The following is a 19,361-nucleotide window of genomic DNA, read 5'->3' as shown; positions in this document are numbered from 1 at the left end:
GGTTTCTGTTAAACAGAGTGCATCTAAGTTTTGGTCAGTAATTATTTCATTGATAATTGGTTCTTTGTTGGTAAGTGATCTAATGTTAAGAAGGCCGAATTTTAACATTTGAGTTTCATCTGTTAATGTATTATGTTCTAGTTTTATGTTAATAAGATTTGTGCGAGACGAGGTAAACGGTGCTCTGTATTTATTTGTTCGAGGAACAGACACAGTCGAGATGTGTTGGTACTCTGTTAAAAAAGGCTCTATGTGCTGGGATATATGTGATCTTGACATGTCAAGGCAGCTAACAGACTGATGGGTAAGCCGATCTGTCTGTTTCCTGACCTGGGCCCTGGATAGTCAGACAATATCAAAAGTAAGACTATTGGTCAGATTTCTAGAGAGTATAGCACTTCCTTCCGGAGACGGATGGAGGCCATCTCTCTTTAGCAGGTCAGGTCTTCCCCGGAAATGCTTCCAATTGTCTATAAACCCTACGTTATGCTGAGGGCACCACTTTGACATCCAGCCATGAAGAGACACTAATCTACTGTAAGTTTCATCCCCCCGGTAGGCGGGGAGGGGACCAGAGCAAATTACATTGTCTGACATTGTTTTTGCAATTTCACACACCTCTTTAATAGTATCTTTGGTGATCTCCGACTGGCGGAGTCTGGTGTCATTCGTGCCGGCGTGAATAACAATCTTAGAAAACTTACGGTTAGCATTAGCCAGCACTTTAAGTTTGGATCTAATGTCAGACGCTCTGGCTCCCGGTATACAATCGACTATGGTGGCTGGTGCCTCAATGCCAACGTTCCTGAGTATAGAATCTCCAATAACCAGGGCACCTTTAACAGATGTCTCAGCCGGTGTATTGCTGAGTGGAGAAAATCTGTTTGATATTAAAACAGGAACGTGATTTGGATGCCGAATGCGACTAGGCCGCCTGACAGTCACCCAGTTAGTCAGCCGCCTTGACTCTGAAGTCGGAACCGAGCCATGTGTATTACGCTTAACACTAGGCGCACCCGAAACAGTGTTTGTAACATTAACATTAGCGGTCTTACTGTCCTCAACTAGCGTTCGGATGCGCGCTTCTAGTTCTGCAACCTTCTCCGTCAGACTTACTACTTCAATACACTTAGCACATGTAAACCCCTCTATGCTGACGGAAGAAGCTAAACTGTACATGTGGCAAGTAGTGCAGGTTACAATGACAAGCGGAGTCTTACCGTTTTCATGCTGGGCGATGGCGTCTCCGTTCGCCAGACAGCGGTCCGTGAAGCTGCATCGAGATGGGTGCTCGCTCGTTGCGTGCCTCGGTCGTCTCCGGGTGCCTGGAGCCAGGGTGATGTGAGGCATGCTGTACCGCCTGGTGCTAATGCCGGGACACAACTCCTCCACAGCTTCCCGCTCTGGTGAGGAAAGGTCTGAAAAACATACATCGGATGAGTCCGCCATTAGATCGAAAAAGGCAGATTTACAGTAAACAGACAGTGAGCAAGTGCTAACTTCAACCGGCACGTTTGTTTTTGCTAGTGGGCTATATGCTAGCACTAGGTGTTTACTAGTGATAGATCGTTTTACTTATTAATACTGTTCAAAAATCGTCACGGTAAAGTATTCCTAAGATAAACTAGTACGTTATATTATATAGATAGGAACGAGATAGTAAGAAAATAGGATTTAGATTATGAACTCGACGGAGCTCCAATGCACGGAGCAGCGTTTCCTCGTTTGCTAATGCTACCGGGCTATATGCTAATACTGGGTGTTTAAATCGTTTCACTTATTGAAACTGTTGAATAATCGTCACGGTAAGGTATTCCTAAGATGAACTAGTAAGTTATATTATATAGATAGGAACAAGATAGTAAGAAAGTAAGATTTAGATGATGAACTCGGCGGAGCTCCGATAGCAGTGTTGCCACTCTTGCGTCTCTTGCGTCTCTCTCTTGCGTCTCTCTCTTGCGTCTCTCTCTTGCGTCTCTCTCTTGCAATTTTTCAACCTTCATAATAAATTTTCAAGACCCTTGTGGTAGTACATCGACTTTAAATAGGTTGAATGACATGTCTACCATAGCCTGACGGGGTCTGTATCACTTTTACTCGTATTTTAAAACTTAGGGTTTCTGGTAGTAACCAGAGCACCAAAAAAACTACAAAATTCGACTGCTTTACGGCATATGTCACTTCCTCCACACAATTTGTTTTTAACGTGAATTCTGCTGGAGGCTACTTAACGAGTGTAGAGAGCAACTTATAGCATGTGACTCCGTGGCACAGTTTTAGTGTCAAGGACCTATAACACGGGTGACCCGGGTTCGATTCCCCTTTAAGGCAATTTTTTTATATAAACTCACGATCTTGATTCATACATAAATGCAATTTTCTTTATAAACGACGGCGATTATCTTGCTTATAGTTCGCTGTATTCAGATGCTGTGTTCACGTATTTACCTTTCTTTTACTGTGTCTATGGTATTTACATTACAATCCAGGATGCTACAGCAATCAAACTTGCTCACAGTGTAAAACCAAACCCTACTCATTCACCAATCAGATCCGAGCGTTTCTCTCTTCTCTCTTCCTCATTTGCTGCGTTCCGCTGTCACTCGCGTGACGTATTACAAAGCGGCAGACTTTAGGTCTGCTTGGATCACATCGGTTTACTTGGATTTGGAGCAACAATTTTCACACAAAAGAGAGAAAAAAGGAGCGCTATTGCGGAAAATCCTGGTGGCGAGGGAGAGAGAGACAATGCAACAATATTTGTTTGGAAAAAGGCAAGGAAATATTTCTGGTCGTTTCTCAATTGGAAGGCTGCAGCCTTCGGAGGTCAAATATGAAGGCTGAATACGTCATCAAGCCTGGTTTAACTGGTAAACTGAGCATTACATTCGCAAGTCATAAGCATCCTGCAACAATTTACAATTAACTAAGTATAATAGTCAACTTTATAATTGTTAATATTGTGAAATAAGAGAGTCTTGATTTGGGTGACACAATAACACAAAGCCATAGGGCACAAAAAGACGATAGGCAAAAATGCGTCGCTGAACTACCCTGACCTCACACGTTGAATGCATTACAAAAGGTGTTAAGAACAGCAAATTATCTGAGAGATTTCATTCCAGACTTCGCCAACATCACAACACATTTAAACGCCCTCCTTGATGGGAAAAACAAAGGCCTCTGACATGTTCAGATGGTCAGATGGCCACAATGAAGCATTCACAAACTTAAAACAGCAATTATGCTCTGCGCTCGCACTCAGTCTGCCTTGCCCATCAAAGCCGTTCCATTTACAGGTCCATGCGAATGAAAACAAATTAAGTGGTGTTAGTTTCAGCACAAGACAATGGGGGAATTCGTGTTTAAAAAAATCTTCACCGAACAGGGTTTCGACCCTAATAACCCTACTAACGGCGTTATTTTTTTCAGTAACGAGTAATGAAATAAATTACTGCTTCCCCCGTTATAACGCCGTTTCCGTTATTGACAATAAATGCTGCGTGTTACTATAATTAATCTCACTAAAGCGATTTTCACCAGAGGATGTTCTCTCACCCAGGCAGGCAATGTTTTTTTCTTGTGTGTGTATGTGTGTTGTGGGCTGAGAGACACATAACTGATGATGATTGGTCTCTGTGTGTTAGAGGGGGTGGGACAACCACATAACCGATGATGATTGGCTTAATTTCAATCGTTAGCCAACCAGAGGCAGGCAGAGTTCATACACAAACACATGCACAGTCCGAGAAGTTCAGTGCAGTGTTGCCAACTTGGTGACTTTGTCACTAGATTTAGCAACTTTCTTAACCCCTTTAGCGACTTTATTTACAAAAATCTTTTCTGGCGTGATTGGAGACTGACGCGAGAACATGTATCGCTCTCTCTTCTCAACAAGCAGCGGGTGATGCTGCTAGCCACTCACAGGCAGCCCAGTACAACAAACTCAAAGGTAGCAGTCGCAAACACAAAGTATAATAAGCACTCGTTTTCCATCGTTGAGGTGAAATGCAAGAATATTTATGTAACCTGCAACTTATGCAGAGTAAGAAAGAGCCTCTTCACGTCTGTAATTCTGATCCAATAAAGCACCCCACATCACCACATGCTGACACCCCTTACGAAAATTATCCATGTTTTTTTGTGGTAAAAGTGTTGTAACCATGTTTTTTTGGCGTATTGATTGCTATCAGCAAAACCATGGTTTTACTAAAGTAATCATGGTGAATTATATTATGGGTTTTACTGTAGTAAAACCATGGTTAATTTTCGTAAGGGACAAAATTAGTGGTTTCTATTTAGTGTCTAATTCATTCATTTAACAAATTTTATATGGGGCATCCAAGTAATTTGAAATATTTGAACTTTTTTTAAGTAACGCAATAGTTACTTTGCCTGGTAATTAGTTACTTATATAATGATGTAACGCAGTTACTAACTCAGTTAATATTTTTGAGAAGTAACTAGTAACTATAACTAATTACTTTATTAAAGTAACGTTGCCAACAGAACCTATTGTAGGTTTTCAACCTGTTGTCGTACACACAGTGCACGTGCCGGTACAAATGTTATTGAAGGGACGAATAAAGGGTGTGTCAAATTAAATATTTAATTTACTTGCAAACACATCAGCACAAGAAGCTCAACTTAATGCATTTATTGAAGTAATCCGAACACACCCTGAACCGCTTAACTCTTTCCCCGCCATTGACGAGTTATCTCATCAATCTGCAATACCGCTATTATCCACCAGGTATTCCGCAACTTATAAAAAACGGAAGTATTGCCCTAGGACAAACAGCTGTATGTCCGTGTATGTTTTAAAGATCGCTCTGCATCTGAACTCTATCAAAAGTTCTTCACAAAAATGGAATTATCTCAGGTTTTTGCTCAAAATTTGGTGTTTTTGATGAAACCTACACATATTTGAGAGGTGATAAAAACAGAACACATGAAGGTAGGATGAAACAGATTTTTTTGTTTGAAAGCAGAGGGTCTGTTCTTTTAATTATATATTGTATGTTTATATATTTAAACAGGAGCATTTTCTGGAAGGCATTAAACTTTTGTGAAAATCATGAAAAATGCTGGCGGTGAAAGAGTTAATAGCCTGTACGTATTTGTTACGAAAATTCTTAACCTCAGCCAGAACGTCATTCAAACATTTTAACACCATAACCACAATTTGGCAGCTAATTAAATCGCATTAATCTCCAATATTGGTAATCAAAGTGTCTGCACACATTAGCCGAAACCCAGATGAACACACTACATTATCAGTCAATTGGCAAAATTAGCAGCCGTAAAAGGAGATGAATGACGGCCCGACAGTCTGACTGTTCCTGAGTGCGGCTCAGACCACTCCCTTTGATTTATAGCAATATCAACAAGAGCTGTGGACTTCAGAGAGAGAGCTGGCTCCGAATTAAAACAGGATCAATTAGTCAAAGTCGTGAAAGGGATGATTTTAGGAGAAGGAAAGTACATTGTTCCAAAAGCCCTCCAGAAACCAGTGATAATGCTGTACCATGAGTACACACGTGTCAGCCCATAAAACACAACAGCTGATAGAAAAGAATTACTGGTGGTCAGCAATGGCACCAGATATTCAAAGGTGGTGTGACACATGCATCGTATGTACCACCATCAACCAAGGTAGACCAGGAGGCACAAAACTGTGCAGACCAGAACCGCCAAAAGGGCCATGTGAATTTACAATTAGATTTCATTGGCCCACTACCCAGTGCCAAGGGGGGATATTGTTATTGCCTTGTAATAATTGATAAATTCTCTAAATGGGTAGAAGCGATTCCAATTCGCAACAACAACGCAAACACAGTGGCACCAGTGTTAGTGAACCAAATTCTACCACTCTGGGCGGCGCTCGATTTAAATCAAATCGGACCATGGAAGCCACTTCATTGGTAAAATAATGGAAACCATATGTAAGATGCTTACATACAAACATTAACAAAAGATTGTGTCACAGAGGGACTTTTTAAGGGTGGAACTGAAAGTGATGGAGATTAGTTCCGCCCGGACAATAATCCCCGAACACCAGTTACCACTTCCGGGAACTCCGGGCAACCAAAATCTGGGCTTTATTGATCGCAGGTGTGCAGATGAGGTTGCGATTGTGGATTGGGCAATTCAAAGGGAGCCTCGAAAACACCGGAAGGGAGCAGTTTATTCCAGCCGATATGGCGAGTGAGACGGAGTGTTTGGGTGAGTGAAGAGAACGGAAGTGCTGTGGATATTCTTGACTGGGCGAAGAAAAATCAAAGGATCTGGCATGAACGGAGACTGGGCTGAGTATATATATATGCTACCTACATTTGAAATGTCCTGTGAAAATGTGTAACGTGCTCTGAAGCGATTGTAAGCAGGAAGACTTACCGGAAGTACCGCCGAAGGAGGCCGGCTCAAGGAGGATTGCACAGTGGGCTGTGTTTCTATCGATTATCTGAAAGGAAGACGAAAAGACCTCATGTCAACAAACATGTGAGTACCCCAAATTACCATTGTGTCAGCGTTACCTCATGAGTGTGAAATACCAGTGAGCCTCTTGTGACTTGTGGCGTAGTGTGTGAGCGGCCCCACCGTGGGAAGGACTTGTGGGTGACCCGGAAACAGCTAGAGAAGGGGGACGTTGGATTGTCGTGGCGGCGACGCTTTCATCTGGCCACTCATTGCATCAGTGCCCCAACGATTCCCAGGACGAGTCCCTGGTCTGATGTGGTTCTGACCCTATTTCACTGAAAGTGTGTGGAGTGCAGTGGAGTCTTTTCCCTTTGCTGTGTGTGTACACTTGGAAATTGCAGTGTCGTGCTGTGTCCATGTTGTCAGCAACCACCCTTTAGGCCGGGAAAGAAATCCTATTGAAGAGATTGAGTATTGGTGCTGGTGAATGACCATCTTCACATATATGCCACTTGTGACATCCTGATTCCCTTTCCCCCACTTGGTGGTGGCGAGGCAACGACATCAAGTAAGAACAGTGTGAATATTGTGGGAAACATTAACGGTGAGAAGTTTTGGCTGCCTTATGGGAAAACCAGCTGTGTGTGTATGACTACCTGTTGTGGAGTGTCTTCAGAGGTTTGCCCCTGTCTAGATCTCTTGTCCTGTTGGTTGGAAGAGAGCAGAGGGAAGCGTTCAATCCACTCTTGAGGTACACCTCGGGTGCAGTGGCGGCTCGTGACTGCACTTTTGAGGATGCGCTAATTCATAATAAATGTTTGGATTGTCACGTGTGTGGTTCCCTTTTCCAAAATATGTGTCATGGGTGTGGAGAGATCCTGTGTGCATCACGTGTTTTGTCAAAATAAGTGCCTCCTGGAGATGCGTCAAAACCGTTTATGATAAAAGAGACGCTCGCGTTCCCTAAATACACGCAAGACACTCACTTAACAGTAAACTCTGATTACGCGTAAGATTGTGCCAATATCTGGCACCCGCGAGCGTCTCCTTTCAAGTTCAAGTTCAAGGCAGCAGACACTTATTTTGGCATGACACGTGATGCACACACGGTCTCTCAAAGCGCAGAACACATTTTTTGAAATGATGAACCACACACATGACAAGCTACATACATGTTGTGACAAACTTTGCATTGTGAGCTTCAAAAAAAGAAGTCACCAGACGCCACTGCTCGGGTGTAACAACGTACCTGAACTTTCCTGTGTGGTGACACCAGCCGAGGCCGTGTTAGGCCCAACGAGCAGCAGCCTTGACCCGTACATCTACCTGCCCTGGTTCGAAGTCAAGAGGTGGTATACCCGTTTTCCCACATATTTACTAGAGCCAAGTAAATTCAAGAAAATGTTTGTGTGTCTGCCCTTGCTATTCGCCCAATAGGTCTGAGCCTACGGCTCCGCGTCGTCGTGGAAGTGTTGTCTATGGTTGAAAGGGACCGTGTGGAGTGCTGTCCGGTAAGACTGTCCTGGCGAAGAAGGCCACCAATGTTGTGGCGAACATATCCTCTCCAGTCTCCCAAGCTTCAGAAAGGGCTAAAGCCTGTCGTCCACCTCCCCGAGGGTCTGTGAGTTATAACCATTTCCAGTTGCCCTTCTGTATACTCACCGTACGCCCAAAGCTAAAGCCAGCGTATTGTTCTGTATACTCACCTGTATGCCCAAGTAAAGACCCAGTTGCCCTTCTGTATACTCACCGTACGCCCAAAGCTAAAGCCAGCGTATTGTCCCGTATACTCACCTGTATGCCCAAGTAAAGATCCAGTTGCCCTTCTGTACACTCACCGTACGGCCAAAGCTAAAGCCAGCATATTGTTCTGTATACTCACCTGTATCCTCAAGTAAAGACCCAGTTGCCCTTCTGTATAGGGGTTATTCGATCTACGTCATCAATGTTCGGGACGGCCATATTGTTGACATAGAACTGTCAGTCTGTCAATTGACAAGTGAAGCAGCGTGGGTATTATGCATGGTATTATCGGTGTAATTTTTTTTAAACCGCGCGATGGTGTGTGGTGTAATACATGGATGTTCTAACAACAGCAAACAGAACCCCGGAATTAGTTTTTATGCGATACAGACTGTCAGAAAACATGAAAGGAAGGAGACAGAGGAGTTGAACCAGCGAAGGAGAGACTCCCAACAGCAAAGTCTGTCCCCATCATTTTACCACAGGTAACGTTAGGGATATATGCCTCACAGCCAAGTCTGTCCCCATAATTTGATCACATATGGTTAGCTGTAAACAGTGGCTGAAACTGCTCTTTCAAATAAGCTGCCATAAATTGAGACAGTTATTAAATTAGTATTAATAACTATATGAAAATAATAGGTCTGGCATTGATACTAGGTATCCCAGTTGCCCTTCTGTATACTCACTGTACGCCCAAAGCTAAAGCCAGCGTATTGTCCCGTATACTTACCTGTATGCCCAGCAAAGCCCCAGTGTACCCTTTTGAAATACTTCCCTGAATGTCCAAGGTTGGGAGGCAGCGTAGCACCCGTGAAGATCCAGTGTGTCCGTCTGTACGTTGACCTGTTGCTAAGCATTAAAAATCAGTGTCTGACAAGGTTATTATAGTTTTGCTTTTTTAAATTCGTTTTTATTTTAGTATCGTTTTCAATTTTGCTTTAAATTTAAGTTTAGTTTTAGTTAGTTTCATGAATGGTTTTGTTAGTTTTAGTTTAGTTTTTATTTTGCAAACACATTTCTATTTAGTTTTTATATTATTTAGTTTCAGTTATAGTTTTAGTAATTATAGTTTAGCAGCTAACAGCAGCTAGACTGTCTGACATATTTATCAGTTAACTGAGGTTGCTGTCAGCCTCAGCTAACCTCACATGCATAACGCGCCATATACAAATAAAGACTCCTTAAAAGTTTGTAAACACTGCAACGTCTCCGGGTGGGCGGGGATTAGTTCGAGGCAAAAAGAGGCACGGACGCAATGCTGACAAGCGTAAGCCAGGACGTTTTAGGAGGGATTTATTAAACATAGATGCAGAAGAAGGTTCGGAACTGTCCGAATATGTAAAGTTACTGACTCTTCGTGACAGCTATTTTTGTAAATTAACTCTGTAACAGTTAGTTATTGTATCTTGTTCTCATTGGAAACATTTTAACCAGGTTATGGATATTTCCTACATATGGAGTATTTTCGGCTGGTTTGGGGAATTTTGTCAAGGCTTATTGTCTAATGTAACCTATCGCTGGGCTATCTATGATTAGCAATGGGGATTATTTTAAGAGATCATTCAAAGGATGGCACACACATCTATCGCTGTATCTTTGTTTAACATTTAAGTTAGCTAGTGCACTGACGGTTGACTTATCATCACATATAAAACAGAAACTTTCTGATTTGTACTAGATAAGACCAACACACCAATACATATGATAGATTATTTTACCTGATATGAAGTGTGCACTGCAAACACGAGCAGTATTTGGGATCGTCTCCGTCCATTCAACCACAATTGTCTTCTTTATTTCTGTGAAGGAATGTCTGCCGGGATCCGTTAAAGCTTTAGTTTTGAACGAAAAGTGCTGTTACTTCTATTTTGGCAGCCAAAAACACAAGGCGACATTTTAAAGTCAAAACCTCAAACTTTTAGCGCGCCGGCTATGAGTTCTTCATGTTTTGCCTCCAGCTAGAGCGGTGACGTCACAGTGACGTCGGCGATTAAGGGGTCTATTATAAAGCCTGTTCAGATTTTCCGCCACAGGATGAGAGCTTATTAATTACGAAAACAAATACTTATTTTTGATAATTATTATTTTATTTCAGTTAGTTTTTCAATAAATGTTGCTCGTTTCGTTTCGTTTTAGTTTTTCATTTATTATGAATTTTTAATTTTATTTCAGTTAACGAAAATGTTTTTTAGCTGATAGTTTTAGTCTTAGTTTCAGTTTTCGTGTACGAAAATAAACTTGGTGTCTGATCTCTGTACACTCACCAGAACCATCCAAGTCAGATCACGTGCAGCCATTGTGAACTCACACGGGTATCTGGAAGGCCAGGAGTCCAACACGCTGGACTGCCCAGAAACTCGCCGCGGATAGCCTCAGGTACTTACCTCGCATAATATTCAGTGGCACTTACCATCTTCATCTCTCACGTCCAGGAAAGGAAAGGCCCCCCTGGCAGTCCCCCTGCAAAACAGAACGAAGCCCGCTGTGAATAATCTGATTGATGTCGCATCCATAGAAGGAGTGGAAGACCCACCTGAGAGTCCCTGCGACGGAGTGCGAGTGACTCGAGAATACTCTGGCCCGAGAGTTGGATTTTAGCCCCCCCTTCCCACTTTCCTTTTAAATAATTTAATAAAGCTTGTTTTTAACTTTACTCACGCTCTCTGTGTGTCTGGTCATTGGGGTGCTCTTGGGACCTCCTCGAGGTGGAAACTAGGGAGGGGCGAGACTCATGACACCTGTGGTCCGCTCCAACCTGTGACAATTCCATGTTCCATACAAACCCCAGAGCTCTGGTTTGGTGGAACGGGTGAATCACAACATCAAAGAAAGCATCTCAAAGCACATCTCACAACATAAAAACCAGTGCTATGATGCAATGTCCACGGTTTTAACATTACTGCAAGCAACTCTTTCTAAAGCCACAGGCATCAGTCCATTTAAACACATGACTAGAATAGTCATGAAACTTCCTATAGACCCAGAACTCACCCCAGCAGATCTGGGACCCCTCATAATTGCCACACAACACTCAGTTAAAACAGTTACAGGAAATGTTGAAGGTGTTACATGCACAGACCACATTAAAACAACAACAGTCAGACTTGGCTAATGATGCACACTTCAACCCAAATACTAAGATAAAATTCTCAGAAGGTGACATGATAATGATACCTGTCTTTGTGAAGCAAGATGCTTCCACACCCCGGTGGCATGGACCATACGTTGCTATATGCAACAGCTGTGTGGCCACCACCATTAAGGGAACTGAGATGGTATCACATGTCACAGTGCAAACTGCTTAAGGGTACACAAAGTCAAATAAGCAACATTAACTGTCTCTTTAGATCTTGTCTCCCAGGTTGGCTGCAGCAATACCATGGAGACCGGAGAAGAAGGAAGTGTCTAGACCCATTTACATCAAGTTGGGTCAAAGGGTATCACTCACACACACGCTCTGGAATGTGGGAGATGGGTATGGAAATACACTAAGAGCCATCCGCATCCTTCACTACACTTACACCCAGAGATTTAGTTCCATTTTTTGCAATTTTCTTGTTCACCATTTCGATGACAAGGTTTATCACCTTCAAACACTCCGGTTTGAATGTTTGTGCACATAGTGCTTCTTGGTGCAAGATGCAGTGAAATGCAAGCAGATTTCAATCCAACACTTTCTGTAATAAAGTCACAAACCCCTTTTGTGATCCCCTCATACTGGGTGCCCCATCTGTAGCCACTGAAATCAGGTGGTTGGTGTTTAACCTATTGTCATTTAAACACTTCAGCACAGCCTGACATATGTCCTCCCCGCGTGTTTGGCCTTTCAGTGGTATTCATTTGATGATTTCTTCTTGCGGCCCATCAGAGTTAACATACCTGCATAACAGCGCTGCCTGTTCAATATCGATCACATCACATGACTCATCACAGGCAATTAAGTATGCTGGAGCTGAATTAATGTGCTTGATTTGCTGATTGGTGATGTTGCCTGCCATTTTAATGGCCATTTCCTTCACTGTCTTTTTCGGAGAGTGGCATGTCTTTAATTTTTTGTATTTTCTTGGTTTTGTTTTTAAAGTCTGAAAATAGGTGCTCTAATATTTTAATGAATTAATCCTTCATGCAGTCACCATCTGTGAACGGTTTCCCACGCTTTATTATCTCCCGGGTTGCAACAAAACTAGCAGCAGTAGTGGAGTTTGGAAAGTCAATCCACTTCTTAAATCTATCTTTGCACTCCTCTAATTTCCCCAAAAGTAATGCAATCGCATTTTTTCTCTCACTCCCAACTGGCCACTTGGCTGCAAATGTAGCATGCTATCCCTGGAAATGTCTTTCCACATTACTCTTTTTGTTAATTGACAACTTCTCATTACAAAGCAAACATGCAGGCAATCCTTCCGCACTGGCAATGAAAGCAAATGATTGATTGATTGATTGATTGACTTTATTGTCTGTTCAGATTTACTGGACAGAAATTCATCTTTGACACTGGCTTCGACAAACATTCCATAATAACATTACATACCACAATAATAAAAACACATTATAAATCACACAATACATGATCCAATTAAATTAATACAACATTCACAATAATGGCCCTAGTTAAAAGTTAAAAGTTTGGAATAAATGATCTTTTAAAAATGTTCTTCTTGGCATATGGTGCGCGTAGCCTACGCCCGGAAGGGAGGACCTCAAAGCAGTAGTGCAGGGGATGAGTCTGGTCTGAGTAAATCGCTAACGCCCTTTTCTCCAGAAAGTGTGAGAATAATTCTTGCAATGTACTCTGTTTATGGCCGATAATCTTATTTGCTTCATTAATTACTCGTGTTAATTTATTCTTGTGTTTCATTGTTAAATTTCCATACCATGAGACGATGTTGTAAGTTAAAATGCTTTCAATCATTGATCGATATACAGTAATTAAAATGTTCCTTTCAATGTCGAAGTTTCGCAACTTTCTAAGTAGACTTAAACGTTGTCTAGTTTTCTTATGTACATAGTCCACATTATCCTGGAACGAGAGTGCCTAAATATTTAAAATTTTGGACTTGCTCTATCTTTACACCTTTTATGGTAACTTGTTCATATGGGAGAGCAGTTGTGCATTTCTTATTCTGATTCCCACAACATAATTCGTTTGTCTTTTCAATGTTTAACCCTAGATGACTGTTGTCAAACCATTGTACAAGACTTTCAATATACTCAAAATAAGTGGAACAGTTCCGGTCTGTTTGGCAAGAAAGTAAAACCAGATCATCTGCATATTTAATCAGAGCAAGATCATCCCTGTTGCACTGGAGCTCATTGGTATAAACAGAGAAGAGCAAAGGGGATAAAACACATCCCTGTGGTAACCCAGAATGTAAGACTATACAGTCAGATGAGACTCCATTAACACAAACTCTTTGGGGCCTATTGCTTAAAAAATTCTCAATCCATAAAATTAACCAGCTATGTACACCTAAATCTTGTAACCTTCCTTTTAAAATGTGTGGCTGTACAGTATTAAATGCTGATGTAAAATCCATAAAAAACATTCTGACACGAGCATCAGTTTTATCTAAGTGATGCTGAGCTTTATGAAGTAAGGTCAGGGAGGCATCAATGGTACTCCGATTAGGCTTATAAGCAAATTGTAATGGGTCGACAGAACCATTAATTTGTGCTAAAAGTTCCTTGCTCAATATGCGCTCCATGCACTTGCACAGGACTGATGTGAGGGCAATTGGCCGAAGGTCCTTAGGATCTTTTGCATAGGTGGTTTTGGGTACTGGAATAATGGTAGTATTTTTCCATGCTACCGGCACAAAGCCATCATCTAAAAAGATCTGAAACAGCCTAGTACATACATACCCAAGTTGTACTGCACACTCTTTTAGAACAATACCCCTAATGCCATCTGGACCAGTAGCCTTATTTGGTTTGATTCTACGGAGCACTTTGATAACCTCCCCTACCTCTATTCTAATAGGTTCAGATTCTATCAGAGAAACATTATGCTCCATATCCATATGATTGTCAAATCTTGATTAAAAAACATTTAAATTGTTTGCATAGCTATGTGGATCGTCATCCACAGCCAATTGTGTCTGTTTCTGTTGTTTGCCCATCATTATATTTAGTCCTTTCCATGCATCTCTGACATTACCAGTTTTAAATTTATTTTCAACTTTGCCTTTATACTGTATTTGGGCATCCTTTATCTTACATTTAATTTCTTTATTTAATTATTTTACTGTGTCTGTCTCATTCCTTTGAAAGGCCATTCTCTTCTTATTTAAAGTTTGTTTAAGATCTTTATTAATCCAAGGTTTATTGTTTGGAAATAGTCTAATGTTTTTTGTTTGGACCACGGCCTCTACACAAAAGTTGATATAACTGGTAATCGTGTCATTCAAGGACTCATGATCAACATTGCCACAGTTAAAATCATTAAAAAACAGATTCCAATCTGTGCTTTCAAAGCAGTCTCTAAGATTTTCAATCGACTCTTTAGTCCATAACTGGACCTGCTGAATGACAGGTTCAGTCCTTTTTAGTATCTGTCTGTATTTTGGAAGAAGGTGGATAACATTATGGTCTGAGCGTCCTAATGGTGGGTGAAGTCTTGGAACATATGCCCCATCCACATTACCAAAACATTTATCCAAGGTTTTACTCAGTCTCGTCGGACAAGTTATATACTGTTCCAAATTCGGCAGAAACGCAGATAATTCACAGTTGTTAAAATCTCCCAAAAGGAACACCGGATCATCCGATGAGTTACGTAGTGCAATGTTATAACTGTCAGCAATGCCCTCGGCTGCAAGTGCAAAATTTGGCCCAGGTACATAAACTAAAATAACAGTTATTTGTCAAAACTCTCGGGGCAGATAGAAGGGCCTGAAAGACACCGATAAAAGTTTGTAATGGGTTGAGCAATAAGTTCCACGTACCAGCTGTTGTTGACAAACATACACAATCCTCCTCCAATGGTTTTTGATGATTTCTGGCTATCACGGTCCAGTCGGATTAGAGTATATCCCTCAAGATTTACATCATCACTCTCCTCCGTTAGCCAAGTTTCAGTGATGCAAAGCAGATTTATATTTTTATAGTCTCGATTATATTTAATTAATGACTCAAGTTCAGTCATTTTGTTCTTAAGTGATCGAGCATTAGTTAGAGTTATTGTGGGCAGGGGAAACCGGCTGCCGCGTCGTTTCAGTCTATTTCTAATTCCCCCTCTGGTACCTCTCCTTCGCCTTTTCCTTCTCTTGCAGATTGTTTGTGGAGCATATATGATTTCATGGGGAATGTTACAAGGAGGTTTCGGCGGGACTCTCGCATTATAGCGAAGACTCAATAAATCCTCCCGATAAATTTGGTCCAAGAACTGTTAAATCCTCTGTTCTTCTCTTTTTCCCCGTAGCCTTGGGATCCATGGCCCATGACATGGCTTCATTGACAGAAATGTTGAAATTAAATATTTATTATACACATTTTATCAATGTTTTTCCTCCTACAGAAATTATATTAAAAAAAATATTCACATCAACTTTATCCATTTTCATATTTTTGAAAAAGCTCCAGGGAGCCACTAGGGGGGCGCTTAAGAGCTGTGTGCAGCTCTAGAGCCGCGGGTTGTTGACCCCTGCCCTATAGTAAACATTTCAGGAGACACACCAGCATGTACACATATAAGTTACACCGAAAATAAATTAGAAGAAAGCATAGCAGGTCTCTTCAGCTCAATTCCATTGCCAATGACTACAAAATAACCAAACAATTTAATTTCTCAACACGGTTGGCGAACCAGGTGGACTGGTTTTCAACATATTACAAATAGCAATACAGAAATTATCAAGGCAGTTTGATCCGAAGTAGACCCCGAAGCCGCCGCCAGGCCCGCAATTTGCAGCATTTAGAAGTTCAGCTGCCACCAGCCAATAATTTCCTAAGCCAAATTGAGCCGCTAGCTGATAAAGTTTGGCTGAGCCGGCTAGAATTATTTGCATCAAATAATAATTCTATCACATAGAGACATACACACACGAAATATATAAACAATACACAAGATCTATTTTCCGACTGGTTTCATAACAGCACAGTCTTGTGTTCGTTCATTTGCTACAATACACAGAGGCTGTTTCTCAATACAAAGGTTGCAGCCTGCGGAGGTCGCATATGAGTGCTGCATACGTCATCAAGCCTGGTTTATTTAAGTTAACTGAGCATTACATTCGCAAGCCATACGCATATAACAACAATTTACGATTAACTAAGAATAAGAATAAACTTTACAATTGTTAATATTTTGAAATACGATCAAAGATTGATGTTATGAACCAAATATTCTGGAACGGAGAGATTTATAGCACTGAACGTGATATTACTGCAGTAACAAACCACCGTTTCCACATTACTAATTCACGACACATGCTTCAGTGTACATTGAAGTGAAATGTGCAAAACTTAGTCCAAAATAATACTGATAACAGTGTGTGTTTATATTACAGTTTTTCTCAGTCTCATTGCTTGGAAAGATTGAGATCTAGTTAATCAGTATCTGTAGACATGTAGTGGCAGCTTCAGCCATTTGCAGCTATGAAAAGTTTTGCGGCTGCAGCAGCCATTTAGGTTTTAGCTGAGCCGGCTAGCCAGCCAATAACTTCATCAGCCAGACATTATTCTCAAAACAAATGGCTTCGGGCTCTAATCTGAAGCACAGGCGCTTCTTGCGGTCAGCCACAAATAATTCAATCAAACCTGTACCATTGAACGTAACTTAGCCTACTGGTCATATACACAAGACTGGCTTACTGCTGCCAGACAAGAGATCTTTGACCTCCATTTACATAAAACACCTAGACACCTAGATCTCATAGGCATTTTGGATTTACATAGATGAAAATAGAAAAAAATGACAAATATAAGGTACTCTAAAGTATTATCTACCATTAAGATGTACACTGGAAATTAATGTAATGGATGCATTGAAATACATACATTTAATCGTCATATATATATATATATATATATATATATATATGACGTTAAAAGCCTATATGACGTTTTCTGCTAAAGCCCATTGTAATTCTTTAGCAGACTTAATAATACCAATTAATTAATTAATTCGTCCAGCGAATATATCCATAATTGTAAGTTAATTTTATGAAACGTTGAGCGTGAGGTAGAATTGATCGAAAGTTAAAGTGACTTTGAATTTAATCAGAACACAGGAGGCATCCATGGATGAATATGCATATATTTATTGACTACTCTACAGGGATTATATGAGACATAACTGACTATATTCAAACAACATTTAAGGGTGAGAGAGAGAGAGAGAGAGAGAGAGAGAGAGAGAGAGAGGCAACTGTATATTTATAAACAGTAGCCTTTGGGACTTAACCACGGTTCTATACTGAAGTATATTGATTATGTTTTATGGACATATGCCTCTAACTTTACTGTGGGTTTACTTTTCTTCATGCCCCTACTGTCATGTCTGGAATTATTAACGTCATGCCAGAGTCTCCGCACATCATGCCTGCTCAGCCAGAGTCTCCTCACGTCATGCATGCTCAGCTAGAGTCAGAGATCTATCCCCTATCTGCAGTGCTACCAGTAGTGGCTACAGCTTTGTGGTGTGTTTTGGTCACTCACTGCACTACAGTTCCCATGAAGTTCACTGCAGCCCATGAAATTGAGTCTCCTAAACCAGTTCCCAGAATGGCCACGACCATGACTGAACCACTTCACAAGATGGTCGCCGTCATGCCTGAACCAGTGCCTAAGATGGCTTTCGCCATGCCTGAACCAGTGCTCATGAAGGCCGCCATCATTTTAGAACCCACAACCAAGATGGTCGGTCCCCTAAGTATGTTTTGTGGGAGGGTAATAAGGAACGAAGCCGAGAGCAACTGCCGAGGCCCTCTGCTGCTCCTCTGCCCTGGCCCACCGCTGCTCCACGGCTGAGGCCCACCTCTGCTCCACAGTCCAGGCCCGCCATTGCTCCACGGTCTGGGCCTGCCAGTGCTCTACGGCCGAGCCCTGCCTCACGGTCCTGACACAACCACCCAAGGAGTATATATTTTTGAATTTTGTTGGGTGTCAGGAGCCGCCATTAAGAGGGGGTTATGTCAGGGTTTTGTCTTGTCATGTTCATGTCTTTTATTTTAAAGTTTTCATGTTTATGTCTTTTATTTTGAAATCTTGTCTTGCCAGGTTATCTCTTGTTTCCCTGTTCCCTTATGTGGCATGTTCTGATGCCACAAGTTTTTTGTCCCTATATAAGCCCTCTTGCTACCATTATTCTTTGTCGGTTATTGTTTGTTGAATGGGTTGTTTCACGTTCTTGATCACGCTCCTTGTTTCAAGCCACAGATTATGTTTTATTTTATTAAAGTCTTATCTGCATTTAGATCTTGCCCCATCTCCTGTTTGGACAAGACCTTACACATAATCATTATGTTCTGTTGATTTAATGGTATTTGCGCAGGAAACTAAACCCCTGGGAAAATTACGATCTTTTAGGAAATGTATTTATAAATGAGTGAACACGAATCAAGGACGGACTTTATTTCTCTATTTAAAACCGCCAGTCTGGAAGGGCGGACATTAGGTAGGCTGATTTTGCCAGCTGCAGCCATGGGTTTTGTCTAGAAGGGATACACCAAACAAAGAAAATGTTTAGGATTAGATTTGGAGGTTGGATTAGGATGAAACAGCGGTCCTGGCTAGATGGGATACAGCTACAGTTTAAATCCTGTTAAATGCTCTGGGGCGGTTTCCCGGACAGGGATTAGCTTAATTCAGGAATATGCCTTAGTTTAATTAGGAAATATAACAAGTTTTAACAAACATGCCTTACTAAAAACATTACCTGTGTGCATTTTGAGGCAAAACAAAGGGCCCTGGTGTATTTTAAGGTATGTCAGTTCAAGTTGTTTTCCATTTGGACAGCTCTTAAAAATGTTTTAGTCTAAGACTAGTCTAATCGTCACATCGTCAAACAATGCTTAGGTTACTTAGCAACGACAGACGCTCTGTAGTCTGCCATTTGAAATAGATGAAAGCAGACACAAAATGTTTAGACACAAAATGTAAAGCAAATGTGAAGCAATTAAACATATGTTCTTGGCCATTTCGGTGGGCGCTTGAGCCGAGCCCTGACAAATTGGCTATTGATTTGACAAGTTTAC

This window comes from Misgurnus anguillicaudatus, chromosome 6 (genome assembly GCF_027580225.2).
Source record: "Misgurnus anguillicaudatus chromosome 6, ASM2758022v2, whole genome shotgun sequence".
NCBI classification, from domain to species: domain Eukaryota; kingdom Metazoa; phylum Chordata; class Actinopteri; order Cypriniformes; family Cobitidae; genus Misgurnus; species Misgurnus anguillicaudatus.
This window is presented reverse-complemented; position numbering follows the sequence as displayed.